Genomic DNA, 17,302 nt, shown 5'->3' with positions numbered 1-17,302 from the left:
GCTTATCTTTTGATGTAGATGTGACAGAAGTAAAAAATTGATATTTTCATAATCAAGACATTAATTTTGTTCAGAATAGCCAACTTTCATTCCAGAGGTATGATGAAAAAAAAATTTTGTCGGGTAGTGTTATCGAAAGAGTCAGGAGTGGTGAAATAAAATGCAGGGAATTCTAGATGGAACACTCCATGGTTAGATGAAAGAGGAAGATAAATCGCTTTTATTCGTGGACTCCATAGAAGATGAAGTAGGCCTATGAAGAAAGAAAACTAGATGCTGTAAAAGGAATGATGCATTCAAGTGGTTTCTACAGAAGCTTTCACAGACACTTAAATTTCGTCAGTTGTTGTTTGGTTTTTAGGAGCATTAGCAACTAAAGCCATATTGCTCCAGGGATATGCAGTGGTCATTCCCTGACTTTTCCCCATCCTCCGTATTTGGTGGTCATGGGTTCAAACCCCAGTCTAATCAAGAAGCATGTACTATGCACTGCTGCTCCTGCCCACCTGGCTACGGAGGCGCCTAAATTTTGTCAGCTGGACATATTTAAACACATTTAAAGCTTCTGAAGGGTGGCTTTGGGGATGGAAAGCTCGCTATGGGATATCTCAGGTTAGTCTTATAGGTCAATTTGCATTTGGTGACATTACAACAGCAGAAGAATTTCTGAATTTATGTGTAATGTGATTCACAATGAAAAGTTGTGGCGAAACAGTGCTGTACTATAAACTTCTTCCCGACAATTCACTGGATAAATTAAAAAGGCACCCAACAAAGCAGGCATGGAAACTAAAAAAGAGAGAATTACTGTGCTACTGTGTGCAAACAAGACTGGAAATCACAAACTAAAGCAATTCTGCATTGGTAAAAGTTAAATCCTGGTGTTTTAAGCAAATCAGCATGAAATCTCTACCTGTGATTTATAAAAATAGCTCCAATGATTGGATGATGAGTGGTATTTTTGGGTCATGGTTTGAAAGTGAGTTTGTACTATCAGTGAGATGCACTTGCCTTCCAAATAATTTGAAAAAAGACTCTGTTACTGTTGGATCTCTGCCCAGTTCATCCTTTGATTGATGGCCTGAAATTGAAAGATATCAAGATCAGAGTCATGATTCTGCCAAGGAACACAACTGCATTAATTCAGCCAATGAATCAGGGCATTATTCAAGCCTTCAAAACCTACTGTCATGGCAAACTATTTTCTTGTGTTGTGAACTCAGAAATTTAAGTTCTAGAATTTCTGGAAACATTAACATTGAAAGACATTTCATGCAGTATTGGATCAGTGTGGGAGAAAGTAATTAAACTGCTGGAAAAAATGTATTGGAAAAGACAAGGTCACTAATCATAACCTTGAATTAGCAGTGTTTTCAGAACTAGAAGAAAAGTATGCTTGTAACGTGCTTGGTGGCAGTCTTGGAATGCAAATGACCTGGCTGCTTGGATTGAGGTTGATGCAGAACCTTCAGTTGTGCATTACCTGAGCAAGGAAGAAATTGCAGCATCTGTGAACAGTGGGAAGACAATCGACAAACAGAAGGCCAGTGGCATAGGGAGTGACTCGGAAGATAATGTGGATGACTTGCATAAGGACAAAGCACTAGAAATTAATAAAGTGCTTGAAAACATTAATGAGGTGTGGCATGCTTAGAACGTCAGAGTGATAGTGAATGCCTTCATTTATTTAATCTAACCATTGTTAAGAATTATGTACTGAAAAAATGCTGTTATCTGTTCTGGAAAACTAAATAACATGATTATTTCAGAATGGATGCATAAAATGTAATTCCACAACAGCATTGTGTATTAGTGGAATGCAAAAGGAATGATATAACTTTTAATATTTTAAGTATTACAAGTTATATCATTCAGCTTATCTTTTAGTCTAATACTCATAAAATGTTAGTAAAAAAAGTATTTATATACTAAGTAAAGTGTATTTATGTTAAAAAAACTGAATGCAAAATGTAAAATTTTTTTGGCTATAACATACTTTGTTTATAATGTGTGTATTAAGTTTGTCTCCTGACACCCATCATTATATCAAGGTTGTACTATGTTTAGAGCTAAAAAGTGTAACAGTGGATTATCTTAAACTTGAATGACAATTGGTCGACACACAATCAAAGTTTTAGAGTGGAACCTGTATGATCCTCATATCTGCAGTTGAGTTTCATCAAAAGTCCTAAAATTATTCATCAAAAGTCCTAAAATTTTTTTTCCAAGATTTAAACAGTGCAGTACAGTATTTAGTATTAGAGAGCTTAACAATTAATTATTTTTACTTGAATAGCAATTATTCTGGCACAAAATCAAAATATCAGAGTGAGGCCTGAGAGATGATGCAGTACCTGCCATGTACTTTCACCTAATTAGTCTGCATAAACCCTTATTAAGCTCATACCATCTTTTTTTGCCATTCTTTTTTGGTAGGGTCCTGTATGTGATCATTGCTGTGTTAAAGAAAATTCTGAGCATAACTGAATTTATAATTCATTTTAAAAAAGAAAACATGCTACTAACTTAAGTTTCATACATCAGTGTACATGTTCAATTGGTTAAGTAAATTTTAAACAAATGGAGTATTCACTGATTTACGTGTGGCCAGTTGAGTTAAATGCATTTGATTGGCATGCAAACTATACATACCTGATCATTTTCATTCATTAACAAGGAGAGACATTGTTAGATGATTTGGTGTTGATTTTTTACATATGACTGACAGTGTACTGTGATAATGGAATTTAATAGCAATAGATAAAAACAAATGTACTTTTTCGAATGAATTAGTGTAAACATTTATTGAAATCAAGGTCCACCCAGCTGCTGATTGCTGCCCCATCTGTGGCTAGTGTTAAGGTTGGAAGTGGGATCCATCAGGAATTGGTGCTGGAATTGCACCCATTTCTGATTTTCTGAAATAACATTAAAGGGCACCAAATTTGCTGCCCTTCAGAGTGTCAAAAGTCAAATCAAATCAAAATCAAAAGAGTGCCAAAAAACTACATATGTAGTTTTAAATGTACTGTTGTTTAATTTTAATACAGACTTTTAAAAAAAATTAGTTCTATTAGTGTTATTTCAGTGTTATTATTAATTTTTTTAAAAGTTTATTTCAAAAGTAAATAGCCTCTTAACTCTGAGAAATGTCCTTATTACAATATTTCTATTTTCCAATCCCTGCATTTCATTTGAGGGTTATCTCCAATGTAATGTGCACTGTGTGCAACTCCATAAGCCTGCATTGACTAACATTTATCAAAATAATTTGGAGTTTAACTTTGACATTGCTGTGCTTGAAACAAAGTTGGTACGTTTACAGTTTTATATTAAACGACTTTTATCAAAATTGAAACTTTACATTGTCAAACACCATCACAAATTAATATTAGTAGCTGCAAGAAAGCAAGTTTTTTTGGCATCAGCCAAAAAAAAACCCTTCCCATTTTACCTATCCATTCCCTCCAATTAGCTTATCTGGTTCTCCTTGAATTTATTTAAGCCATCCACTTCCACAAAATCAGATAGAAGTTTTTTCCAGCAATCTAACAATTAACTGGCTAAAGGCAAACTTCTGCGCATCTATTCTGCAACTGTCCTTCCTCAATTTGAATTTATGCCTCCTCATGTGCATAATCTGAGTGAGAGGAAGAATTCTTTCAGTATTGAGTTTGTTCAATCCATTGTCTTAAACACCTCAATCAGATCACCTCACAGGTGCCTAGTCTCCAGATGTTCTGCAATTTGCAGAACTGAAGCCTTTCTTGGTGAGACCACCCTTTCATTCCATTCACTAAATCTCATTGCTCTTCTTTGCACCTATTTCGGCAGATATACATCCCTTGTAAAATTAGGCCGAGGCCTCCAGATCTGTATGTAGTACTCGATATGTGATTTGACCTTACACAATGGAGTAATCACTTCCTTATTCCTGCTAGCAAAATTCCTGAATATCATTGACAGACCCCAATGAGCTGCCTGGCACCCTGTGTACACTGTTCAGAGAATTTCATATCTGAGTGCACAGTTACCCCAGGTATTTTTCATTTTTTTTTTTTTTATGAAAACCCCAAACACGAGAGGTATTAAAACCTATAATACTTAGTACCGTGCTTAGGTTGGAGGTTGAGAAGATGAAAGAAGATATTTGTTGACATTAGACTTGAACTTCTGTAGACTATAATTTTCAGGAAATACATATGAAGGAAGATTGTTCCAGAAAACGGCAGTTGAATTAATAAACAAAGTATGAATACTGTTGAAAGACAGTTACAAATTGCTCTGCCAGAATAGAATCATGGACCATACATAATGGATACCACCTAGCTGAGCAGAAATTCACCACTACGCAATTTTGCAAATTGCGCTGACTACACCCTGAGCTAAAGATCAATAACATTTCAATTCCTCTTGTTCACACTGTCCATGTTCTTGGCCTCATACTGGATAGGAAACTGAACTTTCAAGCACATGTGGTGTATCTTCAAACTATCTGTTTGAAAAAGTTGAATATTCTCCGGTGTGTGTCATCCAAGTCATGGTGTGCTGATCGACATATACTGATCCATCTTTATTGAGTTCTCATCAGGTCCCGCTTAGACTATGACACTCCAGTGTATGACTCTGCGAGAAAAACTACTTTAGAGCGATTGAATATGATCCAGCACATTGCGCTGAGAGTTTCTCTATGGGCTTTCAGAACCTCTCCAGTTCAGAGCCTTTATATCGAAGCTCATGAACCTCCTTTACGTCTTCGGAGGAAAACATTACTTTTGATTTATGCCGCAAAAATTTGCACTCTCCCCTCCCACCCTAGTTGGAAATGTCTGTATAATACCGAATGGGAGTCATTTTACAACAATAAGCTAAATGAAAACCGACCTGCTCCACTTAGACTTAAAGAAGTCACTAAAGCATGGAATATAGACATCAGCAATATATTTCAGGACATGACACCTCCTGATCCATCTTGGACAAATATTTCTGTTAATTACGATGACTATTTTCAACAGTGGGGTAAGAACACCTTGTCCCCCTCCAATATTGCACAATTACACGAAACTCACTCTTCTAACTCAGAAGCCTGTAAAATCTATACAGATGGATCATAAACTGAGACCCAAGTAGGTGTTTCTGTTTCATTACCATTTCTGTTTCATTACCAATAGAATGCAGTATCTTCACTGCTAAGCTTTATGTATTAATTTAGCTCTTGATCAGATAACTGAACTTTTAATTATGAATCCTTTAATATACACCCACTCACTCAGTGCTGTCACTGCTGTAATAAGGGGTAACAACTCTTCTCACCCACCCTGTAATAAAACAGATTCATTCTAAGTTACTTGCCTGTAAGGAACTGAACCAAACTGTGACATTCTGCTGGACATTCCCAGGACATTCTGGAATAGCCAGAAATGAAAGAGCAGATCATGCAACCAAACAACCAGAAACCACTATTTTGCAGACTTTTCAAGTTCCATATACAGATTACAAACACATTATCCATAAAGTATATTATAATAGCTGGTCATTAATCTGGAAAGGTTATCCAGGAAACAAACTCTACAAAATAAAACCGGAACCAAAGCTGTGGCTTTCCAGCTTCCCAAACAACAGGCGAGATGAAATAATTTTAGAAAGACTAAGGATTGGCCATACTCACCTCACTCACCTGTATCTATTAACTAATGACAACACTCCCCAACGTACATCATGTCAAGTACAACTAAACATTTGGCATTTGTTAGTGGACTGTTCCCACTTTCAAATTATTCACTTAAACACCTTTAAATCAATTACTAATACACAGTCATCAATTAATTTATTGCAGATTCTGGGAGATGATTCTAGTGAAAAAGAACTATTTACTTTCCTAAATTATACAGGAATATATCAAAAAATATAGTTATTACAACGAAGCTAATATTTCATATTCACTATTAGAAAGAATATTTGCGGATGCTATCGAGGCAGTGTTAGGTGGGTCGGAAAACTGCTAGCTTGGGGGGGACAAAGACTAATGGATTAACAGTAGCCACTGGCAGAGGTGAAAGAGATTCTTGCACTGCTTCTATTGGAATGAGCAGAAGCCTGAAAAACAAGATGCAGGATATTTCAGAGACTGCTGGAAGTCATTGCGGTACAAGTAAACACATGGGTTGTGTTAGGGTAGCTAAGAATAGAAACAGGTGCATGTATACTTGCGTGTACACCAATGCTAGGAGTTTAGTAAATAAATTTGATGAATTTCAGGTATTGCTCAAAACATCAAAGGCAGATATTGTTGGGATATCAGAGACGTAGTGTCACACAGATATAAGGAATGCAGAACTGGAATTTGGGGAGTACAATGTGTATAGAAAGGATAGACAGGACAGGAGGGGAGGAGGGGTTATGCTATTAGTTAAAAAACACATAAAATCCAAGGAAGTGAAGCCAGTCGACAATAATGGACAGGGCAGTGTCGAGTCAGTTTGGTGTGACATAAGCATAGGTAAATCAAAATTGAGAATAGGAGTGTGCTATAGGCCTAATGACTCTGATGAGTATAATAAGATACTGTACAGGGAAATAGAATGGGCCAGTAAATCAGAGAGTCTTATAATGGGGGATTTTAATTTCCCAGATATTGACTGGAATTTGTGGGTTGGTCACTCACACACTAGCAAGGCTTTTGTGGATTTATTGGATGATTGTTTTCTACACCAGCATGTTCGGGAGGCAACTAGAGGGAGTAATACTCTTGATCTGATTATCAGTAGTGATTCTTCATGCATTAGTAATCTGCAGATAAAGGAACCACTGGGTGGCAGTGATCACAGTGTGCTGATGTGGGATCTACTCAAGGAGGTAACTACCATCAGAGGTAAAGGGAAGGGTTTTTGCTTTCGTAAAGACGACTATGATGGTCTGAGACAGTATTTAAATTCTATACAGTGGGACCAACTGATGATGTTACCAACAGCAAATTCAAAATGGGAAGCATTCAAGGAACTAATCTTGGAAGCTACCAGGCTTTACATACCAACCAAGAAATATTGTTCAAGGTTCAGGCCTAAATGGTTGTCAGATGAACTAATGAGACATATGGCAGAGAAGAAAAATGCATGGGATACATACAAATTAATGGGAGACATGGAAGCCTATGATAGATATAAGTTGGTCTGTAACCAAGTCACAAAGGAGATTAGGCAGGCAAAGACAGATTATGAGAAATCCTTGGCAAAGGATGCAAAGAAAAACAGGAAAGAGTTCTTTACCTATTTAAACTCAAGAAGGAAAGGGATGAATCAGATTGGTCCACTGGATGTTGATGGTTCAACAGTTGAGGATCCAGCTCAGGTGGCTAACAATCTAAACGAGTATTTTGCATCTACATTCACATGTGAGGAGTTATTCAGGAAGGGGAATGTCGTAGGTGAAGTAAACATTGGCAGTGAGCTAGATGGTTTTCTAATAACTGAGAGGAAAGTGGAGGAGAAATTGTTGAGGATAAACATAAAAAAGGCACCCAGGGTGGATGGGATCTATCCAGTTATATTAAAGGAGGCAGCAAAGGAAGTAAGCAAACCCCTAGCCATAATTATAAGAGATTCTTTGGACTCAGGGGAGGTACCCATGGACTGGAGATGTGCAAATGTAACTCCAATTCACAAAGGAGGATCAAAGGCTGACACAAGTAATTATAGACCTGTTAGTTTAACTTCGGTTCCAGGAAAATTAATGGAGGCACTGGTTAAAGAAGCACTGCAGGATCATCTGGACAAGAATTCAGTTATAGCTCAGACACAGCATGGTTTTGTTTAGGGCAGGTCTTGTCTGACCAATTTGATTGGATACTATGATGTAGTCAGAAAAGAACTGGATGCAGGGAATAACTTTGATATTATATATTTGGATCTTAGAAAGGCTTTTGATACTGTTGTGCATGGAAGACTGCTGCACAAATTGGAGAAGTGTGGCATTGGAGGCAAATTGCTGCTATGGATAAAGGGATGGTTGAGTGGCAGAAGACAGAGAGTGGTAATCAATGGACACTGCTCAACGTGGACTAATGTTATTAGTGGAGTTCCTCAGGGTTCAGTGTTGGGTCCATTGTTGTTTTCTGTATTTATAAACGACATTGATGATGGTGTATCAGGCTTAATGTCCAAGTTTGCAGACGATACCAAGGTTGGCAGGGTTGTTAAGGACACTACTGATACTATGCTGCTGCAACAGGATCTGGAAAGGTTGAGCAGATGGGCTGAGAGGTGGCAAATGAAGTTTCACATTGACAAATGTAAAGTACTACATATGGGAAACAGTAACCCCAGATCAATGTATCAACTCAGTGGTACTACGCTGACAGTGGTAGAGAATGAAAAGGACCTGGGGGTAATTGTGCAGGCAGATATGAAGTTCTCTGAGCAGTGCAGACGAGCTGCAAGAGTAGCTCATGGTGTCTTGTCAATGATATACAGGAATTTTTCTAGCAGGGACAGGGATGTGATTATTCCCTTGTATAAGGCATTGGTCAGGCTACACCTTGAGTACTGTATACAGGTCTGGAGGCCTCATTTCAAGAAGGATGTAGAGCTGCTGGAACGAGTACAGAGAAGGGCAACAAGATTAGTGAATGGAACAAAGGGTTGCTCCTACGAAGAAAGGCTTAAGTTTTGCAAATTACAGAGCCTGGAGACTAGGCATCGGCGAGGTGATCTGATAGAGGTTATAAGGCTTTGAATGGCTTGAGCATGCTCAATGCCGATGGGATTCTTCCTCTTGCTCAGAATAATCACCTGAGAGGGCATAAATTCAAATTGAGGAAGGACGGATGTTGGATAGATGTGCGGAAATTTGCCTTTAGCGAGCGGGCAGTTGGTTTGTGGAATAGACTCCCATCGCTTGTTGTTGAAGTTGATAGCCTAAACAAATTTAAGGCTCAGCTGGACAGGTATTTCGAACGAACGGAGGGGTGAAATGGGAGTAGTGGTTGTTTTTTTTTTTTTTTTTTTTTGGCTGATGCTGAATAAGCTTTCTTTCTTGCATCATATGCCTCTACTAATGCTAATGCTAAAGACACAATATGGCCCTAGTAGCCTATGTGTCGTTAAACACAACAACAACAAGAATAAATAAACAAGGAAGATGAAAAGTTGGTCCTGTGAGTTTCAGTTGGACAGTAAATGAATGTTGGCTGGTGGCGTCACATGTTCAGACTGTTTTGAAAGAGAGAGTGGGAATTATAGAAGCCAATTCAGAAGAACAGTGCCCATGGAACTATCTGTAGAAAAGGCATGCAGCAGAAACAGTACGTCTATGAGACAGCGAGTGGAGAGACTCTGTTAGAGAGGAGTCATTAATTAACTTAACTGCCCTCTTCTGAATGGAATCTAGAAGCCTGAGAGAGGTTTTGGGGGCACCCCCTTCCCCCCCTGGATGTGGGAACTCTATTCCGTGGTAGGGTGGATTTGCGATTTGTACAGAGTGAACAGCTGTTTGGAAGAAAAGTAACCACAACAGCGAAATAGAAAACCAAGTTTTTTAGATGCAGAGGAAGCAATATTTGTAATATGCTTGTGTCAAGAGAGAGAGAGAGAGAGATTAGAAGTCAGGGTAATCCCCAAAAGAGATATATCAACTTGCCTAGAAATTGGAGTGTCACCAAAGATAATCATTGGAGCAGAAGAATCCTTTTTCAGAGATATAAGACAAGACTGAGTTTTAGAAGGATTGAAATCAATTAAGCTGTCTGTGCCCCACAGGCGAATTACCTGGAGATCGGTATTTAAGGAATTGGTAGCAGATATACGAGAAGTTGAAGCTGATTGAGCAGGGCAAGATTTCTCAAAATGGAAAGTGGAATGCAATGTGCAATCATTGGCAAAACTATGGATAAGATTTCCAGTCAATGGAAGAAGGTCATTAATATACAAGAGGAAAAAAGTGGGGGAAAGAACTGAACCTTGGGGGGGACACCAACATTAGTGGAGAAGTAAGAAGACAGAGAGCCATCTATTATCACCCTCAGTGAGCGATCAGAGAGAAAACTGGATAACCAATTACAAAAAACAGTTGGCAAACCTTAAGATGGAAATTTGTTTAGAAGATCTTTATGCGAAACATGATTGAAAGCCTTTGAGATGTCAAGAGCTACTGCATATGTTTCACCAAACTTTTCCATTGAATTTGGCCATAAATGGGTAACATAAGCCAGAATATCACCAGTGGATCGACACTGACGGAATCCCTACTGGCCATCGTTGATCAGATGGAAGGTTTCTAGGTAGTTTAAGAGCTGGCCGTTAATTGATTTCTCCATTATGAAATAGTAGAAGTAATTGCAATGAGATGATAATTGGAAGGGAAGGATTTGTCACCCTTTTTAGGAACTGGCTGGATATAAGCAAATTTCCAAGCAGAAGGAAAAACACCTTTGTAATAAGAAAGTGAAAAAAGGCTTCAAAGAACAGGAGTAAGTTCAGGAGCACAGGTTTTGAGAACAAGTGGAGAAATACCATCAGGACTTGGAGCTTACTTTACATCAAGATTTGTCAAAATCCTTCTGGCATCCTTTTGACGGAATGCCTCAGGAGGCATTGAATGGAGCGTTTTGGGAATGGTAGGAGGTATTTTACTAAGAGCATTAATAGATGAGTTGGAAGAAAAATAGAATGCTAGCACGTCAGCTTTATCCTTGACTGAAGTAACAACAGAACCATCTGGTTTTGACAGAGGTGGGAGCAGAGATGGGCAAATGTTGCGGCCAATTGCTTTGGCAAGAGACCAGAATGCTCAGCTACCACTAAGGCAAGAAGCAAGTTTTCTTCTCTTCAAAATCTAGTGAGGACTGATTAACAATTGCTTTACAATTGTTGTGAACTTTGGTGTAGGCAGAAAATGAAACTGAAGAATTAGAAACAAGCCAATTATGATATGCAACGTTCTTCTATTGAACAGCCTTAGCACATTTATTGGAAAACCAAGGTTTAGATAAAAGACGAGATTTTAAAGTGGAGTGTGGAATAAATGATTCCATTCCTACAAGTATAATTTCTCCAACACGATCTGAGCAAATGTTGACATCAGAAGTTTTGAAACAGTAATCCGACCAAGGAAAAGAAGAAAAGAAATCTCGCAGGTCATCCCATTCTTGTAATGCCAAACAACACTACGTTGGGAATAGCCATGAGATAAAGGCTCCATTGGAGAAGAGGCAATCACCAAGTTGTGATCTTGAGGTACCTAAAGGACAACTCACTTCGACCATGTACTTAGAAGGGTTGTTTGTGAGAAAAAGATCAAGCGTGTTGGCTGTATGGTTAGGATTGTCCAGTATCCTTGGAGGTAAATGAACAATCTGTGCAATGTCATTAGTAATTGCAAAAGCCTCACCATCTCGACCAGCTGGGTCAGTGTGACTAGAAAACGGAAGCCAGCTGGAGTTGTAAACATTAAAATCACCAAGGAAAATTACCTCACTGTTAGGAAAGTTGGACTGGAGAAAGTCAAGTTGCAAAGAGAGGAAGTCAAAGAGCTCCAAATGATTAGTGGAGTTGGGGGAACGGTAGAAACAACAGATGCATTTGATGCATCTGTTGTCTCTACCGAAGATCGAAAAGAGGAGACTCCAAATTATCAAGTCTCTGACAGGGAATATCAGAACGGGCATATGAACGCCCGTTCTGATATTCCTTTGAGGCGAAAGGAATCATACAGTGAATAATTTGGGCAACTGAGATGAGCAGTAGTTGAATCAACCAATAACTGTGATTCTGTCAGAAAAAGTGCATGGGATTTGGCAGACTTCAAGTGGAAATGGAAATCGTTGAGATTAGAATTGAGACCACGTATATTTGTGAAATGAACTAGGAAGTGTTTGGGAGGTTTAGCTCTTTTTGGAAATAAACTTACTCTATTAGTTTGACAATTCATGGTGTATTCAACAGTAATAAAAAGTGGGGGGGGGACATGCTGTATGAAGTAATGACATTTTTGGATATGGTGTACACCTGGTAAGAATATACCCGGATCCTTGATATAATGTTACCTTGAAAATGCCCCTCGCATACCACTACTCCAACTCCCTCCAGTCACTATCTGGCAGAGTAGAGGTTGCAAGATTATACACTAGCTGATCCGAAGCCTCCTAGAGAGTTACCAATAGGTTCGGTCCGGTGTACTAACTGGAGTCTGGCGTGCGAACGTCATTTTAGAGCTGTATCGTCGAAATGTTCGGAAGATAATATCTCACCACAATGTTCATCATAACTTCAAAAGTCATCAGTCATACTGCATGACGGAAGAAATGGGGAAGAGTTGGTCGGAACTTAGCTTTGGAGACTAAATGTGGGTTCCACCACTTCAAGCCTCCAATAAGCAAAGTGGTGGTATTGCACAGGTTGATGAGAGTCATCTATCACCTAGTATTGCCTGGTATTACAGAGGGGTGGCATTCCTCCGTGTTGTGTGGGCGCCACACTTCAACCCCTGCATACCTGGGGGGTTCACCCACAGTGTGCTTGTGCATGGAGGTTACACCCAGGATTACTACATCCACCATTGTGAAGGTGCAAGCAGAGGATTTGGTTGTCACAGACTGTCAGGATGTCACTGAAATTGGGTCCACTTGATTTGAATGTCACCCGAATATCAGTTCCATCAGCATTTTAGACTCCCAGGTAGCAAGTACATCTTGTCTGGCATATCTGAGAGAATGTCTGTGACAACCTCAAGGACCATTTTCCACTACCTTGAGTGTAGTTGCACAAGAGTGATATGTTACTCTGGAGTTTCTGCTACCTATATGCAGTAGTTTGCATTTGTCAATGTTGAACTTCAATTGCCATTTCTCAGCACATCTGCCTAATTTTTCAACATCTTGTTTGCAGTAGCAATTTATGAGTTTTAGGAAATTTATAATATATGAAATTTATGAATTGTGGAAAGTGTATGTAATATGTCAGCAGTGGGTTGTAGTACAATTTGGCGTTGGTCTTAAAGGTTTTGTCAAGGTCAGACCAGTGTTAAAGACAAGCTCAGATAGACCGAGAACATCTACAAACAACACATCAGCAAGCATTAGCATTAGTAGATGCATATGATGCAGGAAAGCAAGCTTATGCAGCAACAGCCAAAAAAAAAAAAAAAAACCCACTTCCATTTCACCCCTCAGTTTGTTCGAAATACCTGTTCAGCTGAGCCTTAAATTTATTTAAGCTATCAACTTCCACAATAAGGGATGGAAGTCTCTTCCACCAACCAACTACCCACTGGCTAAAGGCAAATTTCCACACATCTATACTACATCTGTCTTTCCTCAATCTGAATTTATGCCCTCTTAGGTGATTATTCTGAGCAAGAGGAAGATTCCCATCGCCATTGAGCATGCTCAAATCATTCAAGGCTTTATACACCTCTATCAGATCACCTCACCGGTGCCTAGTCTCCAGACACTGTAATTTGCAAAACTTAAGCCTTTCTATGTAAGAGCAACCCTTTGTTCTGTTCACTAATCTTGTTGCCATTCCCTGTACTCGTTCCAAACATCCTTCTTAAAATGAGGCCTCCAGACCTATATATAGTACTCAAGGTGCGCCTGACCATTGCCTTATACAAGGGGATAATCACCTCTTTATCCCTGCTAGAAAAATTCCTTTATATCATTGACAAGACACCATGAGCTACTCTTGCAGCTCGTCTGCACTGCGTAGAGAACATATCTGCCTGCACACCCACCCCCAGGTCCTTTTCATTCTCTGCCACTGTCAGTGTAGTACCACAGAGTTGATACGTTGCTCTGGGGTTGCTGTTTCCCATATGTAGTACTTTATATTTGTCAATGTTAAACTTCATTTGTCACCTCTCAGCCCATCTGCTCAACCTTTCCAGATCCTGTTGCAGCAGCATAGTGTCAGTAGTGTCCTTAACAACCCTGCCAACCTTTGTATCGTCTGCAAACTTGGACATTAAGTTTGATATACCATCATCAATATCATTTATAGATACAGAAAACAATAATGGACCCAACACTGAACCCTGAGGGACTCCACTAATAACATTAGTCCATGATGAGGAGTGTCCATTGATTATCACTCTCTGTCTTTTTCCCCTCAACCATCCCTTTATCCATAGTAGCAATTTGCCTCCAGTGCCACACTGCTTCAATTTGTGCAGCAGTCTTCCATGTGCAACAGTATCAAAAGCCTTTCTAAGATCCAAATATACAATATCAAAGTTGAGAAAAATAGATACGTACAATGATAACCCAGTTTAATGTAATATAAAAAAATATAAAATAATAAGTAGCAGGCAGTAGCTTTCAAGACTAAAAGTCTCTTTTTCATTTGAAAAAGAGACTCTACACCAGGCCCATTCGTTACTAATATCAAAGTTATTCCCTGCATCCAGCTGCATCCAGTTCATTTGTGACTGCATCAAGATTTTCCCTTAACTAAACCATGCTGTGTCCAAGCTATAACTGAAGCCTTGTCTAGATGATCCTGCAGTCGTTCTTTAACCAGTGCCCCCATTAATTGTCCTGGAATAGAAGTTAAACTCACAAGTCTATAATTACTTGTGTCAGCCTTTGATCCTCATTTGTGAATTGGGGCCACATTTGCACATCTCCAGTCTATGGGTACCTCCCCTGAGTCCAAGGAAGCTCTCATAATTATGGCTAAGGGCTACAGCTACTTCCTTTGCTGCCTCCTTTCATATAACTGGATAGATGCTATCTACCTCAGGTGCCTTTCTTGTGTTTATCTTCAACAATTTCTCCTCCACTTTACTCTCAGTTATTACAAGATTATGTAGCTTACTGCCAAAGTTGAATACACCTCTGGCATTCCCTTAGCTGAATAACTCCTCATGTGTGAATGTCGATGCAAAATATTCATTTAGTTTGTTAGCTACTTGAGCAGGATCACCAACAGTTGAATCATCGATATCAAGTGGACCAATCTGATTCATCCCCTTCCTTCTAGAGTTTACATAAGTAAAGAACTCTTTCTTGTTTTTCTTTGCATCCTTTGCCAAAGATTTCTCGTAATCTGCCTTCGCCTGCCTAACCTCCTTTGTAACTTGGTTACAGATCAGCTTATATCTATTATGGACTTCTGTGTCACATGTTAATTTATATGTATCCCATGCATTTTTCTTCTCTGCCATATGTCTCATTAGTTCATCTGACATCAATTTAGATCTAAACCTTGAACAATATTTACCTAGTGGTTCCTTTATCTGCAGATTCTTAATGCATGAAGAATCACTGCTGATAATCAGATCAAGAGTATTACTACCTCTAGTTGCCTCCCGAACATGCTGATGTAGAAAACAATCGTCCTATAAATCCCCAAAAGCCTTGCTAGTGTGTGAGTGACCAACCCACAAATTCCAGTCAATATCTGGGAAATTAAAATCCCCCATTATAAGACTCTCTAATTTACTGGCCCACTCTATTTCCTTGTACAGTTTCTAATTATACTCATCAGAGTGGGCGCCCCCATAGCCAGGTGGGAAGGAGCAGTAGTGCGTATCTTGATTAGACCGGGGTTCGAGCCCGTCACCACCAAATACGGAAGATGCGGGAAGGTCAGGGAGTGACCACCGCATATCCCGGAGCAATATGGCCTTAGTTGCTAATGCTCCTAAAAACCAAAATGCGACAACAAAACAACTCATCAGAGTATTTAGGCCTATAGCACACTCCTACCCTCAATTTTGATCTCTCAATGCTTATGTCACACCTAACTGACTTGATACTGCACTGACCAGCGATGTCGACTGGCTTCACTTCCTTGGATTTTATGTGTTTCTTAACTAATAGCATAATCCCTCCTCCCTTCCTATATATCCTTTCTGTACACATTGTACTCCCCAAATTCCAGTTCTGCATCCCTTATATCTGTGTGACACCACGTCTCTGATATCCCAAAACAATATCTGCCTTTGATGTTGTGAGCAAGACCTCAAATTCATCAAATTTATTTACCAAAGTTCTAGTACTGGTGTACACGCAAGTATACATGCACCTTTTCCTATTCTTACCTACCGTAACACAACCCATGTGTTTACTTGTACCGCAATGACTCCCAGCAGTCTCTGAAATATCCTGCATCTTGTTTTCCATTCCAATAGAAGCAGTGCAAGAATCACTTTCACCTCTGCCACTGGCTACTGTTAATCTATTAGTCCTTGTATCCTCCCAAGCTAGCAGTTTTCCGACCCACCTAACACTGCCTCGATAGCATCAGCAAATATTCTTGCACCCTTTCTATTTAAGTGTATCCCATCCCTGTAGAAGCAGTCTCTCCTGTTAACATGTACAGACCAGGCTGAAAAAAATTCTACCCATAATCTTTCCACGGCCGAATTGATTGACAAGGCTCTCATCATATACTGCCTCCTATCGTGTCTGGCCAGAATTGCGGACACTTTCAGATTCAACCCTAATTGACATCTTTTTTTGAACAGTGACCTGTACTTGTTAAGTAATTCTGCCGGTCTCCTACTCTTAATATCATTAGTGCCAACGTGTACAACTATATCCTTTTATGCCCTTAAAAGATGATATCCGCTCTACAAGTCATCAACCTTTGCCCCTGACAGACATACCCTGGTCCTGTTCCACCTATCCTTTTTACAACGCATGTTCCCTGTTTCCCTGACAGTAGCGTCAGGGAAACAGGGAACATGCGTTGTGTCGTATAACGATAGCAGCAAGTTACGAATGGTAAATCTACGGATACTTAAGTATTAATTAACTTCCAAATCTCGCTGTCTCAAGTCAGAATAAACTAAGGATCCTGACTAGGTCTATAAGCTACTTAAAGAAAATAATTTGATGTAACAATTGGTGAAAAAGCGGCTAAATATCCCTAAAAAACTTTTCATTCAGCATTACCCCTTTTAGTGGATTCATTGTTACCGCTTTTAGAGGATGACAGGCATATCACATGTTATAAGTCCTTGTGACTACGATCCATTCCCCAAGCTCAAGGAACTTTCATGTGGGCAAAGATTTCTGTATTTAGAAGCATTGAGTGCCGGCATGACCCAACTTATCAGACAGCTTAACTCTTCCAGACAATTAAATTGCATTCAAAAATTGCCCAAAGATTGAGAAATAGTTGTAAGGGTGAAGGAGTCTACAATGAAGGTTTTTAATGTAAATTATGTTATAAAATAAATTCATTTTAAATTAGCAGCTTTTTTGAATTACTTTTGAGATAACCCTCATAATTCTCTTGGGCAAGAAAGATTTGGTATTAAATATTAAACACTTATCTAGTATTAAATATTTGATGATGGCTAA

General features: G+C 39.1%; 1 protein-coding gene across 2 annotated transcripts in view; it reads left to right on the top strand.

The window, feature by feature from the left end:
- Positions 1 to 17,302, top strand: part of LOC150087127 (disco-interacting protein 2-like) — a 1,128,863-nt gene that overhangs the window by 322,944 nt on the left and 788,617 nt on the right. The gene's annotated exons all lie outside the window — the stretch shown is intronic.

This window comes from Mastigoproctus giganteus, chromosome 4 (assembly GCF_048544385.1).
Source record: "Mastigoproctus giganteus isolate SK-2022 chromosome 4, ASM4854438v1, whole genome shotgun sequence".
Classification (NCBI taxonomy): domain Eukaryota; kingdom Metazoa; phylum Arthropoda; class Arachnida; order Uropygi; family Thelyphonidae; genus Mastigoproctus; species Mastigoproctus giganteus.
Note: the sequence above shows the minus strand (reverse complement) of the source record. Positions and strands in the feature narration are given on the sequence as shown.